Genomic DNA, 24,825 nt, shown 5'->3' with positions numbered 1-24,825 from the left:
TATCTTTAGAGTGTCTAATATTTCATTCAATTTCAATTTACGGTCATTCAAAATCATTTTGTGGATTTTTTTAATGTTTTCGTCGGTAACAACCTCTTTTGGGCGTCAACTGTGATGCACCGTCTTCGGTGCTCATTTTACCATGTCTAAACTTAACATATCAGTCCTTGATGATTGATTTTCCTCGGACAGTGTCCGGAAATTCGGCATCAAACCAAGTTTTTTCTTCTGCATTTTTTCCGTTCAAAAAGCAATATTTTATCAACACGCGAAATTCCTTTTTATCCACTTTTTTTCACAAAAGTTGTTTCACTCAAAATGTTATAATTCACAAACTAATGATCCGACAGCTTTCAAATTTTTACACGCATCTCTTGAATGTTAGGGCTAACTAAAAACATATGGATTTAATTCTAGTAGCACCATCTATGTGTCGGGCCGGGGACTTTTCAATTAACCTGTTGTATTTAATTAAAACGTTTTGGAATACTAAAAAAATTGTAGACATTGATTTGCAGGACTTACTGAACGAAAACATAACACAAACTCTTAAAGAATCCAAATCCAAGCAAGGAAAATGGCTACCACATTAATTTACCGAAAAAGCCATTTAGAGCCGTTTCGTCATCGAGGTTTAATTGATTATCCAGCAAAAAATTGAGTTTTCTGCAGCACATTGTGACTAATGATTAAAAATAAACCTATTGTTAGAATCTCAAGCGCATAAGTAATGGTTTAGTTCAGGACAGACATCCACCTCAACACCAAAACGGAATATTTATAGTCATAAAATTCCGCTGTGCTTATGGTACATTGCTAACAAAATTCTCGTCTCAGGCTGCCAACAACAACCCGTCTTTATTAAAAACTTACATGTAATCTATTATTACAGATTTTAATCCTTAAATACGTAATAAATAATGTTTTATTTCTAATTTAAATACAGTATTAATAAACTCATTTTGTAAAACCATTGGTGGAACGTTGAGATTCGCGAACAAATCGAAAGTTATAACCATTCATTAATTTCGTTCATTATTCTAATAAAAAATAACTAACCTAACGGTGCTCTGCCGTTTTTATTAGCAGTTATTTTAATTGAAATAAAAAATAAATATAGCAAATATAGAGATTCTCAGCACCAAACACTGTTAGAAACCCGGAAAACTTGAAGTCGTCTTGAATCATGCTTTAATTATATCACTATCAAGTTAATGTAACGCAAAATTATATAGAATAAATTCTCCTCCATACCATTAGCCCATTTTTTTAAATTAATATCAACTATTTTCTTGTTGTATGTAAAAGATGTCTGTTTTACGGTATAAATAATAAAAAAGAACACTGGAACAGTCATAGGAACACAGAATTTGTAATATGGTTTTAGAAGTCATAATTAACGGATCTCGTGTAAGGTAATTGATTAGTGTAGCGGCGCTGTCAGCTATAACGTATGAGAAATTTCAATTACCAGATAGTATGGAATAGCAACACAGTTCCGAGAATAATTCACAGATGCAGCTACTGAAATTGTTTCAAATCGCATTATAATAATGCTCATCGATTTAGTACTTAATACATAATTTATATTTTATACATATACTGCAATATAACATGATTTTCAATTATCAAGCCTATAAATTTAATTTAAAGGATTTACAAAAGATGATGTGTACTAAATCGCATCGGGTCAACCAATCTTATATTGAAGTCTCACATTGAAGTGTCATTTCGCCAAACTGTGAACAAAAATGTTCTTACATTTATTGAAGATGTCTGAATTTCTACCGAGTAGATCGTATTTGAGGAAAGTTTCACCTCTTACTTCAATTTGAAGAAAAAAGCGGCTGAAGGTCATCGAATCCTGCATGAAGCTTGTGCTCCATCGAATTCAACATGTGAATACTGGTTTCGGCGTCTTAAAAGTGGCGATTTTAACTTCGAAGAAAAAGATGGCGTCCAAGAAACGTTGCAGCGCGTGAAGTTTTAAAGAAACGTTCTGGACAGCCAAAAAAATATGAAGACGCGGATTTCAACTTCTTATGAAGGTATTAAAAAATGGGTCTATTCATGTATAGCCTTTAGAGATACATCGTTCTTTCGAGATGGAATCCGTAAATTACTTGAAAAATGGGAAAAATTAGCGGCTTTCTATGAACAATACTTTGAAATACATTATACCAATTTTTCACTATAAAGCTTCAAGTTGAAAATCCTTTAAAACCAATTTATAGACCTAATATATATATATTCCTTGTTCCTTGTTCCCATATATATATCTACATCATACACGCAATAATTATGACATTATTTATTATGAATACAGTTGTTACTAAATGTTAAAGTAGCCCCTTTACAAATAAAACAGTAAATCCTCAAGAAATGTTTACATTATCATAAATAGAATTTACAGGGATGATATATTTAAGAGTAATAATTATTTCATTAATAATATTATGAGACGATGAATTAAGCATTCACCGCTACGAAATAGAAGATATATTATTCAATTCAAAGAATTTTGTTTCAAAGATTTGTCAGGGATTTTCTATGTTAACCGCAATATTGTTCCACTATATATCAATTCATAACCAATATGTAATTAAACGGTGTATTTAAGTTAGACTGAAATTTGTGTTGGGTGAGATGTACATTTCTTTCCGAAAACAAAATAGTTCTATAAAAGTTTTTGGTTTTAAACTGTATTCATCTTATTGATACTGTTCTTATACGGACTAATAAATGCACGCAAAGAATATTTTAGCAAGAGCCAAACTATTGTATTTATACTTAATTAATTGTTGTTTGTATGTGTTGGTGTTTGTATTTATATATATATATATATATATGCATATATATATATATATATATATATATATATATATATATGGTTGAGAATTACATACGCATCACGTGACCTACCTCTGATGTCACTTTCTACTGACCAATTAAATATGAAATAAAATTCAATCATATATCAACCAATGAAATGTTTTTCTAATAAAATATTTTATTTTAAAACATGCTCTTAACTTAATAAAAAAGCTGTAAGATAATTTGTTATACAACATATTTACAAAAATTAAAAACTGTCATATTTAGCCACCAAGCTTTAGATTTGTAAAGTTCTACAGACCATCCACTTGTAAGTAAAACTTACAAATTGATAATAATATTAGAATACCATTTTTGATGCTCTCAATCGCAGAAAGAAAGCCATACATATACAATATGACGAAAAGTATTCATTTTTAATACAGTTGCGGTATCGCGATTAAATTAGAAAAGCAGAATATGTTTACAATACTTTGAAATGTGTAGGAATCTGTAGGGATTGAGTATTTTTCAAGGCTTGAAAGCTCTTAGAAAGAAAAAAGTTACAAAAACAAAAGTATACACTGAGATAAGTAAAGTGTTACTTTGATAATATTCCGATCAGTATAAAAGTAACGTCTGGCCAACAAGAATTTTTTATTAACAGTAAATTATATTATTATGAACGATTATTTCAACATATTTAATATAAAAATTCTTAATCTCGCCAACTTAAAAATAGCAAATTATCTACTTTCAATGATGATGTAGGTTAAACTTCGTATAATACATTTAGAATTTATATATGACCAGCATCAAAGAAATCCAAAAATATTTTTATATGAGGTTTTTCACGTGTTTAAGTCTTGGCGGCGTTTGTTTAACTTGTTGTTTATTACATATTTACTGATGCCAAATCCCCATGGCAAGCAATACGATTGAGCACTACGTCCAATACATAAAACTTTATCACCAAAATGAACATTCGTTAGTACAAACATTGCATGCATTGTGCCCATCTTACGGTAACAATTTCAATTTTACTATCCAACGTTTGGTAGCCAAATTGGATTTAACAAGTTCCGTAAACAATCAATCAGCACCCGTAAGTTAAAGAAATGCCGAGGTCGTCCAAGAATATTGACCGAAAAAGAATTGGAGAATTTTCCAACAAAAAGTTATTGCCGTGTACTTAGCCTTTCGCAACTTGACGAGTTTTGCATCAGGAATTCAGCTTGAATTCGTGTGAGATCCAAATGATACGTTGTTCTACCGATGCCGTTAAGTCAACATAACTTAGGTCGTCGTTCAAATTAAGTCAGGTCTATCCAACAGAGTCAGTGAAGGTTGAACAACATATATTTATCGGCACCTGTCGTATTGGGAATTTACTCTTCGCGTATGCTCCAATTTTTCCAAATTTGCCGTATTCCTAGCAATTATATCAGTGCTTGATACCACGCGTTGAGGTTTATAGGAATAATGTTTTGATGACATTTTTTTAGATTAATATTACGTTTACACTATTCTTCAATTACTTTGTTGAGATAATATATTTATTATTTAATATTGAATATCAGCAGTAAACAATACGAAAATACGTATGTATAGTTTATTCAAAGGATGTATTTCATGCAGCAATTTGTAAACTCGTTCTTGAATCAGACAATATATTCCTTCTTACTTTATTCTAATTAAAAAGAGAGACAATGCTGTCTGATACAACTGTTCGAACATTTAACGAAATCAGACTACAAAATGAGTCCGGTTGTCAAACGTCTGCAAAATTCTTCAAAACATTAGTGATAATAATTATAGGTTATAAGCCGACAAACATTCTTTTGGTGCTTTGCTTTTTTTGATACATTTCAAATCGCTCCTTATTATGACTCTGACCGAACATGCCGAAGTCATTAATTAGCGTTAAAAACAGATTGCGTCTCCAAACAGTTACTGCTGCACTGCAAACACGAACGAAATCATGCAGGACCCTTTTGCCAACAAAATGCGTTAGAAAGGCAAATTTTATACTGTAAAATAGCAACTTTATGTAGTTTCTAATGGAAACATTTTCAGCGTGTTGCAGCTACTCTGTGACTAAAAAATCACAAAGAACTAAAAACACTATAATCTTGGATTGATCGAAAAGAAACCGTCGTCACATGAGACGTATGACGAATGAAGATCATATTATGAAATGTATGGAAACAGTGAATTAATTAACTGTTAATGTGGAAGGTGCCCATAGAAAACTTAGAAATATTCACGTCTTTGAGGGATGTAGAACTTCTCTTCTTACACAGTTGGGAAAACTAAGATTTAAATGGTTTTAAAAAAATACAATTATAAAAGCATATAATAAAATCAAGGAAGACTTGTTTCAATTTGTGTATTTAGATAAAACATAAAAATTTTAAAATGGAGTACAAAATAAAAATAGCATATCGACAACAAAAGTTTATGGAAAAAGGTAAACGTTAGAATAATATGTGTTGGGTTTTAGTAGTCGTAATTTTTATTAATAAGTCATTGTAGATATATTGTTCTGCATCCTGGAAAGGAATAGTTTTATTCCTGGCGTAGTGCGTTGCTCCAAGTCCAAGAGCGACTCCTATGGAGAAATGTCCATAACATTTTTTTGATTTGCTTTGGAAATCAAATGTTAAAGAACTTGAAGGAACCATCAATTAATGTTATGGATAATGTAGAGTATACTGGTAGAAAAGATCAAAACCAGTGCATCGGCAAAGGCTGTAATTAAGGAATGGCTTGTAATACATACATTAACTTTTTAAGAGAAAAAAAAAGTAAATTATTTCAAATTATCATTGGGTAAATATAAATGAAATGTTTAATTGCTTTTTATTGAATTTACATTTTTAAAAATATACCTGAAAACATTGTATATCAAATGACTGAACAATATAGTAACACTCCGTTTACGTCTTCCTCCTATAACTGACTATTCCTGTCAATTATTGCAATGGACATTCTAGTTGAAAAGGCATGAATATATATGTAATTGTTTAGAATATACATGAGCATTTGGTTAGAATGTGTGATGAAAGAGTGAATACTAATTGTTTTGCAGATGTAGCAAATATATTAGGGAGAATGCCGAGAAGAAATCTAATTTTGTCAGGAAAGATTTACACAGGTAGTAACAGAATAAGCTGAGAAGCAATACCGTGATATCAATATACCTTAACAAGGAAACATTGCAACCGAGAAACAAGAGTTAAGCTCTCTGATGAAAGTAAAGTACATTTCTCGAATATGCAATTATTAATAGGTGGACTATGTCTACAAGGGATAGCACTACATCAAAAAATCCAACTAAAACTTTACGTTATAGGTGATTTAGAAGAGTAAAATGTAAATATAATCAAATACAAACTGTTATGACTACATGAATAACTGTAGTATAATGCATTCGATAATATATGCATTAGATGTGTACTATAATATTAACATAAATTATATTTGATAACATTATTTTGTTTCATTATTTGATTCGGTTTAAAATGTTGTTATACGTGAAAGCCAAAATAAACTAATACTCAAGTTGATGCGGCAACATTGAGACATTTTGGTATGATTTATTAGCAAAGTGATATAATTTAGTATCAAATCTTATATATCATTTTGAATATTGTTATCCAACAAAGATATATTTATCTTAGGTAATATCAAAATAGAACTTGTATGAAAATGATAGTAAAGGTACTAATGAAATGCAAAATATGTTTACATTTATTGTAATTGCTCTGAAAACAGTATCAATGGTATGTCGATGTAGTACATTTTTTAACCGTCAATACAACAGCCAGGAAACAAATAAACCTATAAACGATACGAAAAATGAGGTAGGACTATTTCATCATTTTTATTTATTCAGGATACTGGTCTTAATGGCCAACGTGACAGTGGAGAGGAAGTTTGTACTCGTATTGTAGCTTCTTGAAAAACAATTACTGAAGTAATCACTTAAAAATTTGAGTTACAAGACATTTTTAAAACTAAATAGTGGGCAGCTGATAGAAATAATAAATCAGTGCTCACTGTATACAGACGTGATATTAAATTCTATTGATCAGCCTTTATTTGGGATGACACATGTCTCCATGCCCAAAACTAAACTTCTAATATTGAATCACGAAAGGAAAAATGAATTCGAATATAGACTAAATTAAATAAAGAATTATGGAAAATTAAAAATTGAAAATTATTCGTGATTTGCGACTAAGAAGCGGATGGAAGTATAAGATAATTGTTAATACTACTATTAAATTTTTTAATATTTAATAATATTTAGGTACGAACGATATTTAATCAATTAATTCACCATATGCCAATATATATCAACCACAATAATATTTAATATTTTTATGTTAATTGCTTCATTTTGTTCGCTATTTGTTAGTGGCTTTTGTCAAAAATCTCCCAAATAAATAATTCATTATTGCATTTATTGTAATGAAATTTCGTATATAACATCTTTTAATAGATTTGCTTTATGCATTTGTATATTATATATACAAATACATAAAGGTATTACATAAAGGTATTATAAATAAAAACGTGAACAAAATGACCACCTTCCATTCTTGTCTTTACTATCTTTTTTTTTCTTTACTTTGCTGTTTCAAACAAATTCTATTTTCATATTTTTTAACATATACCCCTTTGTTCAATAGCAAGTTATAAATTAGTGTAACTAAATAATAACATTTTTCTAATAATTCATACCTTACGCACGTATTTTCATAATGTCTCCCGCTAATTTTCTGTGTTCAATAATAAATGATTATATTATCTAAACAAACTAATTTAAGAACAAATTTAGTTTAGTAAAATTAACCCTAAAATACTATCTAATAATTACTCTCATAAACAGCAACGCAGAGCACCAAGTACTGAAATGACAGCTAGGAATACCGAAAATTTTTATAAATTGGAGCATGCGCAAAATAAATATACTTTAAATTGCACCATTTTTGCTTAAATAAGATATATTTCCATTAACTCCTTCCATACTGTTTGTTTCAATCCATTTCGATATCGACCCACCCTGATTGAAAAACTGGATTTATTTACACCTCAGGGCAAATTTCCTAAAGCATTAACTATAAAGCTAAAGAAACTTTGCAATTTTTAGCAGTTTCGTTATGATAGATAACCCTTTGCCATTTTTAAGGCATAACCATTATTCCATTAGTGTAAAACTTCACCCTTTTGAATGAGTCACTTTTGACGTCAGACCTAATTCATTAATGAAATTTACAAACACCGTTAATATGCTATGTAGGTTTTAATATCCAGAGCTTATAGACTTTTTCAATTCAAACACCCTTAGTTTCTGATTTTCCATATTAGAATATTTTAATTATTAGTAGTATATATATTTGATCTAATATTTGTAGGTTTACAATAATTGCTAAAATTATATGTATATTAATTGAAATAGTATGAAAACGCAGGAAAAATATATATATTTTCATATTTTTCATACTTCATATTGGTGATCTATTCGATAATATAAAATGACAAAATACAGAAATGCGCCACTATAACTTGAACACCAATAAGAGCGAGTTACGTCACGTTTATCTAAATATTAGTTATCCGTTTCTTACAAAAATTTGGACAATCTCTGAATACATAATCTGAAAACCGATACAAATAGCCTGGTTTTCCTTGCGACTATGTATAGTGACATTATTGATGCCGAGTTTTCTGGGAAGTCAAGAAATCCATAAGATAAGGATTCGCAAAGTAAAATAGCTCTAATTCGCCAGGAGTGGATTCATTATTGATGCTGTAGGAACTTCTGGCATTAAACAAAGATGCGCGTTCAGTAGAATCTAGAAATGTCACTTAACACTGTAATTAGCAATCTTTGAAACAACAATAATTTAGGAGCTTAATAAATTAATTTTACAAGCCTTGCATTAACATTAGAGGTTGTGTTACATAAATATTTTAATGATTTTAGATACCTATATTTGTATATAATTATAAGAAAATTAATAATGTTACAAAATAAAGTGGGGTATATATTAAATATATGAAACATAACCTCAAAAAATGTAGGAAATTATTATTAAGTTAAGACTAACAAGTAATATATGGAGTTTATTGAATTTAAATACGGCTTAACAAGAATCCTTATTATTAACATAAGTTTTTTTTAAATATACTTCAAAGTCTCTTTTTACCAATGAGGGTTTATGTGAACTGGACCTGCAGTTTAACGTGGGCACCGAACCACGGTCCTCGGCATTAAGCCTACAGACCGGTGAGTGATCAACTTAGAAATCATCCCAGAAGCCATCCAATCTTACCCAGCCTGGTTACTGGCGTAATTGGGATCATTTTCTTTGTCGGATTTAACACTCCTGCCTAAGGACACTTACATATGTTAAACAATCACAAACATAAATTTACGACCATGTCCTAGCGGGATTCGAACCCACGACTATCGCGACTGTAAGAGGACCGTCCAGTCGCTTTTACCACTGCGCCAACCAAACCGGCCATAATATTATTGATATATTTCCGAGATATATGGTCTATTCAAAGCAGTAGTGACGCTCGTCCTCAATATATCCCTGTCGAAAGTTGTAAATTCGTTCTGCAGGCAGACAATATTTTCCTTCTCATTTTATTACATTTAAAAAGAGATAAAATGCTGTTTGAGAAGTTAGAATTTGTAAGCAAATGAACCTGAAAAAGTTGTCTGTTTGTCAAAGGTCTACAAAACTCTTGAAAATATTATAATTACGGGTTATAAACCGGCAAGCGTTATTTTAACAGTTTGTTTCAATAAATTTCAAATCGCCGCGGTTTTTATTGAAAATATTTTTTGCGCGTTGCAGCTGCCTTGAATATTAGTACGATATTAGTATTGACGAATCAATATCAGCTTGATGTTAGCTGTATCAGACATCAAATATACGAAATGTATAAAAACATTAAGTAGTTTTTCAATCGAAACATAATTTACTACAATTATTTCAGAAAAAATTGTTAGTGTGAAAATTATCGATAAAAAGCTAAAAGATATGCAGCTGTTTGAGGGATGTAGGACATCCCTTCATACACTGTTGGGTAATATAGGATTTAAGTGGTGTAAAGATAACCTACGAAGGGGTTTAATGAAACTTCCATTAATCATGGAATCATTAATGACATTTCTTTTTAAAGAGTATAATTTTTTAAAAAATACAACAAAATCAAGGAAGAATTATTATATCAATTTGTATATTTATATGACACATGGATATTTCAGAATGGGTTACTCATGTCAAGATGATAATAAGTATAGTGTATAGACAACAAAAGTTGATGGGAGTAGGTAAAACATTGTAATAACTATGGATTGGGTTTTGTTAGTCATAACATTTATTAATAATTCATTGCAAATATATAGTTTATCTTGCTGGAAATAGGAACTATCTGGTGCAGAATTGATGTTTTTCTCTAAGTCCAAGGCTGGCTACCATGAAGAAATAAATCATAACTTGTTTTTGCAGTGGTTTGAAAATCAGCTGTTAAGGAACTTTAAATAACCGTCAGTTATTGTTATAGACAATGCACCATATCATATATATATCATATCATTACAGCCTTAGTAATTAAGGAATGGCTTAAAATACATAAAAGAAGTTTTGAGGAAACCATGTTAAAGAATGAACTATTTTAAATTGTTACTCAGTAAATATCAATGAAATATTTAATTGCATTTTATGTAATTTGCTTTTTTAGAAATAAGCTTGAGAAAAGATCCGTGTTAGATCAGATTATAGAACGTTATGGTCACAGAGTATTATATCTTCCTCCCTATCACTGCATATTTAATCATATTGAGTTGATATGAGGCATTGCAAAGAATTATTACAACAGACATTCAGGTCGAGAAGGATATTCAAACCAGAACTGTCTGGATTTATAGAAAGAGGCATTGCCCAAAATCACACTTTCGATAGGGCACATTGAAGAAGAAATTAACAAATGGTAGAATCGTTAGCAAGTTTTTGATAGATTGGAAATAAACAGCTTAGATATTCACTTGATCAGTATTTCTGAAAGTGACAGAATTTTTTTAAAAATTACCAAGACAGGGTGATGAAAAAGGAAACAACTAAAGGTCAATATATTATTAATATACTTTAACTGTAGGAAATTGTATTACAAAGTATGAGAGCTTTCTATGAGAGATGTATGTTATTCTTCAGAATATACATGAACGTTCTGTTAAAATGTGTGAGGAGAGAAATAATGCTAACTGTTCAGCAGATATTCCATTAAGGAGAATGCAGTGATTAAATGTAATTTTATCAAGAAAGTTGTATACAGTTAGTAACAGAACCAACTAAGGAGAAATATAGTAATTTCAAAATGACTTTACAAGGAAACATTGCATCGAAGGAAACAAAAACTAAGCGTAAAAGGTAAATATGCTCTCTAATGAAAGTAAAATACATTACTCAGATATACAATTGTTAATTAGGTGGATTAAGACTTCAGCGGATACCACTACATAAAAAAACGCGCCTAGAACTCTACCTATACTAGTGTGGAGAAAAGGTCAATGTAAATAAAATTAAACAGCTCTAACATATAAAGTATTGTTATATGTTAAAGTCAACATGTATTAAACTCGCAGTTGAGACGCTACGGCAACATTGCGCCGTTTTAAGACATCACGTGGGTTCACTACTGTTTTGAATTGACTATAGATGTTTCAGTTCTATTAAACCGATTTACTTGCAATTTGGTGCGAGCCACCAGCCAACAAAATTTGGTTTTTTCTTTTTTTTTTAAATGCAGAGATGTTTTTAAAAAATATGGTAAATAATATCTAGTTTTTTTTAATAGCCTTAACAAGAATCTTTATTATTAACTCCATCTATTTTAATCTATTGTTAGTCTAAATGCTAAACAATTTTGATTAAAGGCTTTTTAAACACAATTTTACACAAAACTAAAATGTTATTAATTCAAATACTAATCAATACTATCACTCCTGAAATAAAATATAAAAATACATATAGACACTAATGCAATATTAAAAAATATATTTGTAAGAATTAATTGAAATATTTTTTAAAATATATATTTCTGGTTAGGTCAAAAGGTATATTTTCACTCTATAGTCATCACAATATATTTTCTATTGTCTATCAACTAAACGTTATAATGTTATTTCATATGGATAACACCCTCAAACAAATAGACAAAACTCAAATCAAAATCCTCTGGCTGAAACAATGTGTGAGATGGGATTTTGGGAGAAACATAATTTCAATTCGCATTTTGGGAATTCTCTAAAACAATTACTGTTGTCTCTATGTGGCTTATACCGAATAATAGATAAATTAACACCATAATGCATTGTAGTATATCAAATCTAATAGCAAGCGACCTTATAAATATTTTTATGGATAGAATTATTTAAAAATTGTAACATATAACCTATTATTGGCTATTCTTCTATTTCTTTAAAAATTAGCAAGTATATCTCATAGAAGTGCAAATGATCTTTCACACGCATAACATTATATTACACATAATATTTCTTCAAATATTTTGCAATACTTTAGCCCAATAGGTGTAAGTCCAAATTCAATTCAGAGAAAACCGCTTTAGTGTTTGACAGAATCTCACTTTTTCAGCACTCCTGTTGTTAATGGCAGGAAAAATTATTCTTATTATAGAAATCAACTCTTTCTTTTGATTCAAATAGCAAATATAATGATTTAATTAGTTTGAACCCCGTTTAGGATATTTCTTTATGAAATTATATTAAAATACTTCTTAAGTGACTAAAATTAATATAAATTAATGTATAATGTAATAAATGTTGTAAGCAGTTCTTCGCACACTTCGATAAAAAACGAAGGTACGTTTATATAATCTATAATAATTATTATAATATAATATATAATTATAATAATAATTATTATTATAAATAAGATTATTTATAATATTTTATTAATATTTTTTTTAAATATGGTCAGTTAAATATTTTTACAAAAGTTATGAATTATTAAAGTTTCAAATTAATTACACGATTTTTAACACTGATTGTCTAAATTTAGGTCTATTTGACATGACTTTCTTTTCTGAAGTTTTTATAACATAAATAATTTAAGAAGCGAAAGTAAGTAATGAATAATATATATAAGGCTTACGTATAACATACATATTTGTTTATATATACACAGTTGTAAGTATAGGTATGGTCAATTCGGTCAAACGAATATTAATCATGTGCTGTCTGAACTGCAACTAAAAATCGCTTTTTCGACATTTATTACTATTACTGTTTGATTTCAATAAATCTGCTTCAAAATCTATTAAAACACATTTAGACGTCAATGAATGTCGATGGCAAATAAACTTGAGGACCAAAAATATTTGGGAAATCACAAAACTCAAACGAGAACTCAACTCAAACTTTCAAAGAACTGTTAGACAGCTTGGCAGTTGACGAATGATTACCAGATGTGACATGTAACAGGAAAGATTTAACAGGCGGTAAAATGTCTGGAAAAATATCATTTCAAACTGTTTTAACATTGCGGTTTCATAACCTAATAGACAGAAATAAAAGTTTTCTGTGGTGTATTGTGTGGAGTCTACTAAGACAATCTCAAGTGCAGAAAAGCATACGTTAGTGCACAAGAAACACCCACATCGACACCGAAGCGAAATATTAATGGCCATAAAGTCTTGCTGTGCATATGAAAGGATCGGGAAGGTATACAGTGTTACGAGCCTGTAAAATTTTCTTACTACAGCTGTCTTCCGACATCAATTGAACAAAAGGAACAACGTATTGTATTGAAGAGCCCGCATGACTAAATTCGGCCTTATGATCTAAAAATTTTGAAGTATACGCTTATACAGATGCAATAACTTAAAAAAGGCGATTATGTATGGCATAAAAAGTAATATAAACAAAAGTTACCTTAAAATCAACACGTTAACTTTTCTTAGCGTGTTTGTAAGAAATTATCACTTTTATTAATTTAACGGGAAGCCTTGAGAATAAAAACCGTTTCTTTATTAAAAGTACTTATGAATTGTTAAGTATTCCTGACGCTTCTTAGGAAAGCAAACGTGCAAATGTTAAGTTAATACAAATTATTTATATCACCTTTTAAATTTCTTCTTTATATTACCAAATTCTTTGAAAGTTTCAATTTCACTATGTGTATTTTATGAAAACTTTATAACTTTACCTAACTAATTTTCTTTACATTATTTTATATATGCTAATAAACCTGTCTTCAATTTGAAAGCCAAAATTTCGCAATTTGTCAGTTCTTGGTTTCGAGGCTGGACTACGATACAAAATGTGACGCCAAATGCCAAATTTCGGGAACCTTTGACAATACTACAGCGGCTACTAGAGTTCTTTTTAACTTGGCTTCTTTTAAGTATGGAGAGCTATATTGATAAACTGCCTCTATATATTTAAATTAAATTAAATAAATGAAATGTTATAAGGGCAATATGATAACAAATTTATTATTAAAGTGCTCAGGAAATAACATAGGGAAGCCCTATATTTAATCAGTTTGAATAATAACAAAAGCTCGAGAGACAAAAGTCTATACAGTTTCCTTTTGCGAACAATGAATCCAACTTCATGGTTCTTGAAAAGGCTTTGTGTAAAAATACGCCGCAGTCTGCATTGAATATCATTTACAAAGATTTTATTATCTTTCGAGCTCGTTAAAAAACTGTTTTCTTTTTATTGTGTCTCCTAATTTTCTTAGAATGCATAGGTTTTAGTAAATAAGATATTCTAAAAATAACATCGACAAAAAGCCTATATTATATTTAGTGCAATATTTTATACCAATTAGGACCAATGTTAACTTAAACCAATACCCAGTTTTACGCAGACTTTTTGATATGATGTGACTGGAATAGTAATTGCTTATCAAATTTTTCACTCTTTTCACATATAAGCAATCAACCAATGATGATAATTAACAAGGTATGAAGTTTATGATTTATATCAAATATATAATACGCCTATATGTTAATGAATCCGCAGAAGATGATGTCATTATTTTCCTTCACATCATGAACGCGGGAGAAATACATTGTTAGACTTTAATTCTTTATAAACTAAATAATTCAAACTATTCAAGAAACATTTTTCACAAATTGATTACAAATTTTACAAACAGAATATTTTATATTGAGGAACTCCGAAGAAGATAAGTTGCCCAATGTAAAATAATCGATTTTTGTAATTGGCTCTTTGTGTTCGATATAGAAAATTAATAGGATCACAAAAGTGCATGGACCCGATCTATTCTGTTAAAAAAGTGTTACTGTACCTAGACTATATTAAATAATAGCCTGAATTAAAGGGGATATTCTAGACTAGAAGTTTGAAAAAATCGATTTTTTATATTATTACTATTTTTAAAAAATGCGAAAATGTCAATAAAAATTGTAAAAATATATGTCGTTTTTTTGTTTGAACAGACATAATTTGACACTAAAAATGCCCTTGACTATTGTACGATAGCAGCATAAATAATTGGTAAAGAATCAATACTAACGATATTGTTTGCTTTTTATTTCAATCGAAAAAATACCTCAAATCTAGACTAGATTACCCACTTAAACAGTTTTACTTTTCAAAAGTCCAAATTATTTTAACATAAAATTAACGGTATTTTATAATTTAACTTTTAAATGTGTAGCGGGGAATAACGGTCTACAAAATACCCAGAAATATAATCCCAGATGTTGAACACGGGCGGGGTGCCAGCAGCGCCAACTAGGACCCGATAACGAATAGCTGGCGGCAACCGCGAGACGTTTATCTGGGATGTTATTGAAGGGTATTTCGATTCATTCAGTGCTCAACCATCGTTTGGTTTAGACGTGCCACCATCGACTGCCCAAGCCTCGTCACCAGGTAACACCGCTGGCATCCGTTTTATTATTTGTATTTTTCACATTTTTTTATATTGCCAATAAATAACGGTCATATAATGTAAACACCACTGTTTCATTTCGTTTTACCTCCATTCTCCGAGCCACATTATTTACCCTAAAAATGATTTATAATTATAACCAACAACAAATTATTCAAAACAAGTTAATATAATAAAATCACTATAATATTTAAGGCTTAGCGTGCACTTATATTATATCATCATATTTTTGCTCAAACAATATTTTAATATAACTTTAAGTCAACATTTTGTCATTATAATTTTATTAATTTTATTAATATAATATCATAAAAAATACCTTTACTACCACACCAATTGAAAACATAGCCAGTAAACATCATTACTGGCTAAATTAAATATTGATCCAGTTTTTTTATATTTCGGTGAATAAGCTGAAAAGCTTTCGTATTCAAGCGCACGCTGGAAAACCGCTTTTTTTTGAAAACGGAAACATATTGACCTTAAAACGCGATTAAACGATTATCGTGATTATTAACGCAATTATCGCAAGATTTCAACTCGAATGTCCCTCAAAATACATTTTCTGCATTGAGATCTTGAGTTTTTTCCACAAAGCTTGGGTAACCCGAGCGACGAGGAGAGTGGCCAAAATATAACGAAAATCGAAAGGCGATACCAAGGATTTTGAGATGAAGGAATGATGAGTGATTACTGCTGAACCCTAACGCGTGAAACATATTCCAAGCAGTATATTCATTCATTCTGTTCATTTCTGATTTATAATGTCCAAAAATAGTAAAACAATAAATTTATTAAATATTTCGAAATCTAGAATGAATTTCAAAAAATGGCCTACCGATTTGGTTTCAGCCTCCCACTTTAGTTTTTGGTTGTTCAGATACAAAACCGTGTATACTTGTGCTATCTAAAATTCCAAAAACTCTCCATTTCCGTACTCGATTCTGAAGGTACCAGTAATTATGACAAGGTCATGTTAATATTTTTAACATCGCCATAAAACTATGCGGCTTGGAAAACAAACTATATAGTACATATACATATACAAACTTATATGTATAGCTGACAATATAATTAAGAGGTAATGTTGTACTTTATTTTACCACGAAAAAACCCTCGAAAAAATTACATAATTATTGAAAAAAAAGTTTTGTCACAATAGAAAAACTTTAAACTTACACTAGCTCCACGGTAAAGTTACCCTACGCTTTTCTTAACACGTCGACTGGTTATATCATTCTTAACTTACCTAATCTATATCTTACATAGAGAATGATGTTAGAATAATCAGGCATATTGAATAATCAAATAGGTTCAGTTTTTAAATCGACATTTCCGTTGTTCGCTGGAATTCATGTAGAGGTAGAACATCGCGAGAATCAAAATTTCCCAGCCTCAATTTCTTAGTAGTTTCATTACAGGAAGAAATTTCGACTAAACTGTACATTTAATTAGGAACAAAGTAAATTTGGAATAACAAATAACCCATTTAAACTTTACCTTATTTTCAAAATTCTTACTACTTTTGTCACTGTGGCATAACTTCATTGATAGATTATAATTATTACAATATGAATTATAATGTAATATGCTTTTTTGCGGTAGGAATAAACTATTAGTCACTCAACAATTTAGTATTTCCATTTAAAATAGACTGATGAAGTTGACACTTCAGAATAAACAGGCAGTGAAGGGCGGTAGAGTAAACGTATTCTGTAAACCGCCGATATAGCGTTTTACATGGTGTTCAGACTACGTGGGAAAAATAGCTTAGCCTATTTTTTGATTAATGACACCACAAACCGCTGAATGAAAATTGTTGATTGTGCATTTTTAGTTCTGTATAATTTACGCTGAATTTTTTAATATAAACTTGATATAAAACACATATTTACACGTTTATTACATTACGCAATAAAAGTAATGGTTTAAAATTATCTATTTCATAAATCTTGTCACCTAATATTCATAAAAATTTTGAAAATGCTAATATTTTCTACTAAATAATAGTAGTGATAATTATACGTGTATTATACTCCATCTATCTATATTAATTTATAATTTATTTTTTGGTTTTATTTAAAAAAGGTATAGAAAAGGAAAATATCAAAAAAAAATGCAGATTCAACTGATATCTGTTAAATTTGTGTAATAGTGTTGGAGTAAAATATTCTATTAATATTATTGTTAAATATAATTGTTAAATGTCAAGTGAAATAATACGTTAATGATTTCTCATAGAGATGAGTTTATCAACGACATTTAGGACACCGGTGTAACAATGGCGGCCACCTAACAGGTGCCGTTTTCTTAACAACGTCGCTGCTTCTTTATTTTGTACCCCTTCTAATATTTCTTCCCTCCCTTAACAAAAAAACAAATTACAAATTAACTTATTACTATTTTTACGTTGTATTTGCAATATACGTTAGTGTAGAATAAATGTATTAGTAAGTATTTCCCAAATTAAAATTAAATTACACTACTCAAGATAATATCAACAGTAACATTTATACACTATACAAGTTCCTGTAGTTGGATTGATTTAGTAACCGGCCATAATTTTAAACCTTATTTTACATTTTAAGGCAAAATCTTGAATCAAAAACGTGAATTTGACTATGAGGTCATCATGTAATTATTCGTTAGCTACATAGCCATGAGCATTAATAATTAATCGAAGAAATTTTTTTGCCAGCGCTGAATTACTAGTCAGTTTTATATTTTAGTGCAATCTCGAACTTGTACAGCATAAATCCAAATAGGCTACTATAATACATAATACAGAATTTATATGGACAGGTATTTCTTCAGCCAGTAGTCCTTTTGTGGATCCTGTTGACTGCCACTTCTCTTTATCCATAAACCTAGCCCATGCACTGCAAAAATGCTCCAAATACTGCTTTTTTGTTGTTGATATATCAGAAATATGCCAGGAGTAATTCAAAAGGTACTACCCTGAGGGACATCAGCCTTTTTTTAGTTACATTGACTCTGAGAAATATATCGACCCTACAATTAAAAATGTTTTAGTAGTTTATCTATAAATTTTTTCACTATAAATAGGAATGCCTACCGAAAATATAAGACCTGTTTAGATTTTGCTACTAAATTTGTATGTTTTTTGTGTGTACTGAATGCCAGTATGGTTTCTTTTTTATTGCACGACAACACATTTCTTGACAATTGGGGTAATTTTGTTAAACTAGTATTACGTTAGAGAATACAGTTGAAATATATTATTTTATTTACAAACTATTAATGATTTTTTTAAAATAGAATATATATATGTTCACTAGCAGATCTTAAACCCTTTCATTTTCACAGTGAGGCTGCTTTTTTTTTAAGCTTTGCGTTTTGCTAAATTTTGAAGGTATCTACGAAGAGTGTAACAGTAGTCTGATATCATTGAGATGATCCTGGTGAAATTGTTCACGTTTCTCTTCACTCACATCCCCCAACTTTCCAGAAAGTAGCTGAGGCAGGAATGAAGAAAATATACTTTTAGTCTCATTAGGTAACCTAAAGCTTAAAATGCTTCTTGACTAAACATTTTTATGGTCTCCTTAAAAGTAATCGAGGATCCGTTATGGTCGTGATAAATTGCGGGTCAGTCATAAGCCATCATGTCTGATTCAGTGAAAATACCTTCCTTCACTTTTGTTTCTGAGAGACCCGGAAACCTTCAGACTAAGTACTTGGCTTGTAAGTAATTTTAAAAATTCCTTCATCAATTCGAACTTTATGTGCAGCGATGGTAAAAAAAACTTTATGAGGAGGTACCAATTTTTCTTGGAGGGCGTTCTATTAACCAACTTTAAGCATATCAGTGGCCAACTCCTTTTGGTTCAGTGATTTGCTCGGTCTCTGCTATAGCATAGACACAAGAAGGAAGGAAATTTGGTAAACCCAGCTTGTTGTCCGAGCACTATACACACAATTTTATAACCGCTACACACCTGCCAGCCATAATCATATTTTAATTTGCGAGAAACCAATTCCTTATAGTTTTCTCTGAGCTGAAAATATGCAATGACCTACATAAATAGAAGCGTAAAATCTACCGTTGTGCTTCAAGTTCGAATACATAAAAACGCGGCATTGTGATATATCGTATTTTTCTAACGTCATGGATCTATTGCGTATTCAGTATACTAAAATACATAGACATCAATTGGAAATACTCACACTTTTGTTGCAAAACTGTACAGTATTCTATAACAATCTATAATTAATGAATATAACATTAATACTCAATAAAAAATTTGAATTACACCAGGAAAGAAAGTCCTTGAAATATCTTGTAAGATCACTTGAAACTCCTTCTCGGTTTTTCCATGTTTCAAATTCGTACTGATTTTCTCAATAAGTGAAAAAATTACGAAGCGTTAAGAATAAATATTTTCTTTTCTATAAACTAGACTTTTTCCCTCGAATATTTACATCTAGCTCTATATTGATGGTTGAATTCTGGACATGCTAAGAGTTAGAATTATATCACTCCTTAGTCTTTTGTTTTAGAATCACTTTCAGGCCTAATCTATCTGTAGTGATGAAACTATATATAAAATTCTTTAATACTTTTTAAAGTCGCACTAGAATGTGTTAGTGTTTTATTATTAAAGAATGCGGCACTCATTATATCTATCACTTCCAGAAATATGAAACATTAAAAGTCTCGAACACTCCGATAATCAATCGAAAATTGCGCTAACTTACACAAAACAACGTATTACTTATACAAATAAAAACAAAAGTAAAATGAAGGCAATATCTAAAAGAAAGTTTAACCTAATATCTGAAATAGTATTAAAAGGTTTGTAGTTGGGAAACTATAGGTTTGTATTTGTTGAAAGAAAGTTTGAGTCATTATATCCCCATAAGTGCCAGTTAAATTAAAAGGATATATCAAATATATTATTAACGATACTTAAGTTAGAAAAGAATCTATTTCTATAGGAAAATATGGTAATATTATAAAATGCTTATTTGTAAATTTACAATTGCTTTATTTCGTATAACAGTGACACTGTTAGGTTTCCATATTATATGTTATTATATGTTAGGACTCCAATATTAACAATAATTGTTTTATTAGGCTTTAAATAAATGTACAATATTATCTTTTTTTATTTACAATTAGAATAAATATTTTGGTTTGTTCTTCTTATTTGTTTTTATTTTTCATTCTCTTCAGTCATAATTGAATGTTTTGTGTTTCATTATTTGAGGGCACAGTACCTACTGTGCACAGAGCTTTCTGAAACTCACAACTTGCTCACTCTCCAATCAAATAACAAATCGACAATTAATTCGTTGCATTTAATAATGCTATTCTCTTGTCGTACACAAAAATAATTCATTTAATTTCTTTCAATTTTCATTTCAGCATAATTTAATGATTTTTTGGTTTCAATATACACATTAATGAAAATATTTTAATATATCTCATCCTTGAATGCTTTTATATATTTTGTTATTGTTATTCATATTTTTAATTATACATTTTAAAGACCTAATTATAATAATATGAAGGGGAGCTTGGAGTGCATTGAGCAGATGGGAGGTCCATCTTCAGGTACCATCTTGTAACTCAAGGCGTCTAGTAGATTAATGTCATTTGTTATTTCGTATTGTTGCCGATCTCACATGGATCGTCTCATGCAGTAGTGAATATTCTATTTTGATTTCGAAGAAAATAATAGAGCAATTTGCGAGAAGATGATTTTTTATTACGTTTAAATATGTATTTATCCATAACAACATGTAGTTGGTGTAAAAAATATCGTTTATATTTAAAATATATAACAAACGTCGGGCATCCTTGAAGACATAACATACTACAAACGTTCTAGGGGAGGATAAAGCTAAAATACCAAAAATATAGCATACCTAAAACTTCAACAATATTTAATATAAGGTACCATAAAAGATCAAGATTTATATTCAATCATATATTCAGCAAATATGAGGAAGCAAAGATGTCGAATTATATAAAATCTTCAACATTAAATTATATGCTGTAAAAAGTTCAAACGCGACAATATACTTATTATATAATAATCAAAAATGTATCACAAAATTATATCAAAAATAAAATAGCATCAAAATGTTGACACGCCCAAAAATAAATTAATAGAAATAGAAGAAAAATAAAGAGAAAAAAACGGGCAATGAAGATAAAAAACTGCAAATATACAATACCCAAACTTGATAAACTATTACCGTTAAAAGAAGAAAATAAAAAGCGATAAGGGAAATGAAAATGAAGGATTGAAAAAAAATTCGTTTGATGAACATGATTTTGTCGTTTCAGATGGAAATTTCAATGCCAAGTTTTCGTCAAATTTAACACAAAAATTGCCTGTCAATATTTTCGCCAATATGAAAAGCTTGTGGCTCTATCGTAATTATTTAATTTATGCGTATAAGTAAGATACGAAATGTATAAATACATATTTCAAAGATATGCCGAATGTAGCATTGATTGTCATCAAAGCCGATTTTCCAGAACCAAAAATATGGATGAAATGTAACAATTCCAAATTTTGAAAAGCCCATCTGGGTCAAACTTAATATTAGCTAAATTTCATTATTAGAATACTGTTTTTTCATCTCTCTTCTGAATATTTGTTATTTGTCATTTTTTTAGAGTACCTATGCTTCCAATAAGTTGATTATCGATTATATATAGCAAACTTTTGTAGTTATATCATATAATATAATATCAATATAATTTAGAATTATGTGACATGTATAATGCAATTTTTAAACTTCCCTTAATGATCAATAATCCCCTATCTAAGTAAAACATTAACGTAAAAATCCAGCTATGGTTTTTTCCTCTGCAAAACAAAAGCAGTTTCTTTCGAGAAAAATACGTTATAAAAATAACTTTTTAAAAATAACACCATATTTATATTTGAAAAAAGTAGATTTGGAGATTTTGAGATACCAAGTTGCAGAATCTATGAAAATAACTCAGATGCACTTAAGTAAATCCTCACCACTCTTCAATATCCACAATATATTACCCCTTCCAATTGTTATTTTTTTCTATAGATATAACATGTTGCAAAACGATTCTATTCTTATACCGATGAATTATGTAATAAAAGTCTCAAAAGCCTTTTTGAGGTAGAAATTTAAAGTAAAAATGATTTTTAGTAACAATTTTTGTAATATTTAATAATTTTTGGTAATTAATACTATAAAGGTTACAAATATATTTTCCAATATCTCAATTATGTAAATGTGTGACCAATCAAAAGTTATGTTTTCGTCTCGAAATATATTCATTGTAAGAAATCATTCTAATGCTTCTATCAGCTAACCTAGACCAACTAAAAAGTTACATTTCCAAACATTTTGCTTACATCATCAAAAAGCATTGTTTCAAATCATATCAACTTCAGAAGTCTTGCTCCATCATTCTATATATGAAACATCAACCATATAATATGATATTTACTTATTATTCATAACATTAAGAAATAAAGTCCAAAAGCATCGAAGTCGCATGATGAAAAAAAACTGGGATTAATCCAGTTCCTTAGAAATTATCAGACTTACTCAATACCGGTATAAATAAATGTACAAATTAAATGTTACCGCTCGAGAACGAATAACATGCCTCGAAAAGAGTTAAACCAAAATAGACGCTCTAAAAACGGCAAGGCAAAAGACTAAGGAAAGTTCAAGGCAACCTAATATGTCAAATCAGCAAAAAGCTATCTAATGTGAACGTGTGACAATAAACGTATTTTTCTCGAAAGAAAATGTCTTTGTTTTGCAGAGGAAAAAACAATAGCTGGATTTTTAGGTTAAGGTTGTATATAATATTTATTAATAGGAGTAATAATTGTCCTTATTTAATACTTAATATAGTCATTAATAATTTAATAGGATTATATTTTCATATTTAAATGGTATTAATAGTATTGTCATTCCTTATTATCAGCTTAATTTTTAATATTGTAAGCTTTCTATATTTGATAAAAGGTTTGTTTTTTAATAATACATCTTCTGTAAAAATACCATTAGTATAAATTAACAATCTGTCTGTAACATTATTAAAATTAACTTCTATAGTTATAAAATAACTTAAAAATCTAAAAACATGCATACTCTAATAAATTTAATTGAAAAGATCTATATGTGGAATCAGCTCTCATATTCTAACATATAGATTGGCAGAAACTAACTTTAACTATACCCTATGAAATTTTACGGATATTTGTCAATAATTTATCCAGAATCTGAGTACTAATACATGTATATACAATATCTAAAATTAGTATCCGCCAATACAACCAATTGCAAACTAAGCAAAACACATGGCGTAAAAGACTTACCGATTGACGAAAATGTTTCGAAGTTCTACAGATTGACAGATGACAGCCGTAAATGACAAATAGGTCTCGAACAAAGACGGAAACTATTCGTTTCTTTTGAAAAGTTTATTCTAGTCAAATGAAGGTAGAAATTTGGAATACTCTGGTGAGATTTGGTATCTTGCGTATGATGCATTTTAGGAAAATCTGAAACAAAATATTAGTAATTAATATAAAAAATAGGCTTAATATTATGATAAAAATAATGCAAAATAATGTATTTATTGTTTCTACAAATATTAGCCTCTTTTTTGTTGTATATATTTTAATATATTCTTAAAATAATAAAAAGGTATTATTAAAGTACAATAATTTGCAGAAGATGAAACTTAACAGGAAAATTATGAAAACTCTAAAATTCATAATTTTTTAATTATTAGTAGTTAAGTTTGCAAAGTTTGAATAATATTAAATATCGCTTGCGAATTATTAAACTATTATGTCTAAAAATTTTCATAACTACTTTTCTTGCGCTACACTAAAATCGGTATTTTGGTGAACAAATGCGAATCCGTTTGTTTAGTACATAAATTAACTACACTCTTACTACATTACACTACATTTTTAACACTTCAACCAGAGGATGTCAGTCATTACTCGACGCAACCAACTTCACCTTTCCTAATAATCACAGCAACTTTATATAT

At 29.4% G+C, this 24,825-nt stretch overlaps 1 protein-coding gene across 1 annotated transcript in view; it reads right to left on the bottom strand.

The window, feature by feature from the left end:
• LOC143198751 (uncharacterized) overlaps positions 1 to 24,825 on the bottom strand; it is a 292,680-nt gene that overhangs the window by 221,112 nt on the left and 46,743 nt on the right. The window contains exon 2 of the mRNA XM_076408252.1: positions 24,140 to 24,325. The gene's annotated coding sequence lies outside the window, so the exon portion shown is untranslated. The remainder of the gene's footprint in view (positions 1 to 24,139; positions 24,326 to 24,825) is intronic.

This window comes from Rhynchophorus ferrugineus, unplaced genomic scaffold, assembly GCF_030347505.1.
Source record: "Rhynchophorus ferrugineus isolate W39M unplaced genomic scaffold, kcgeb_rfMv2 rfM1, whole genome shotgun sequence".
In the NCBI taxonomy this organism is placed as follows: Eukaryota; Metazoa; Arthropoda; class Insecta; order Coleoptera; family Curculionidae; genus Rhynchophorus; species Rhynchophorus ferrugineus.
This window is presented reverse-complemented; position numbering and strand designations above follow the sequence as displayed.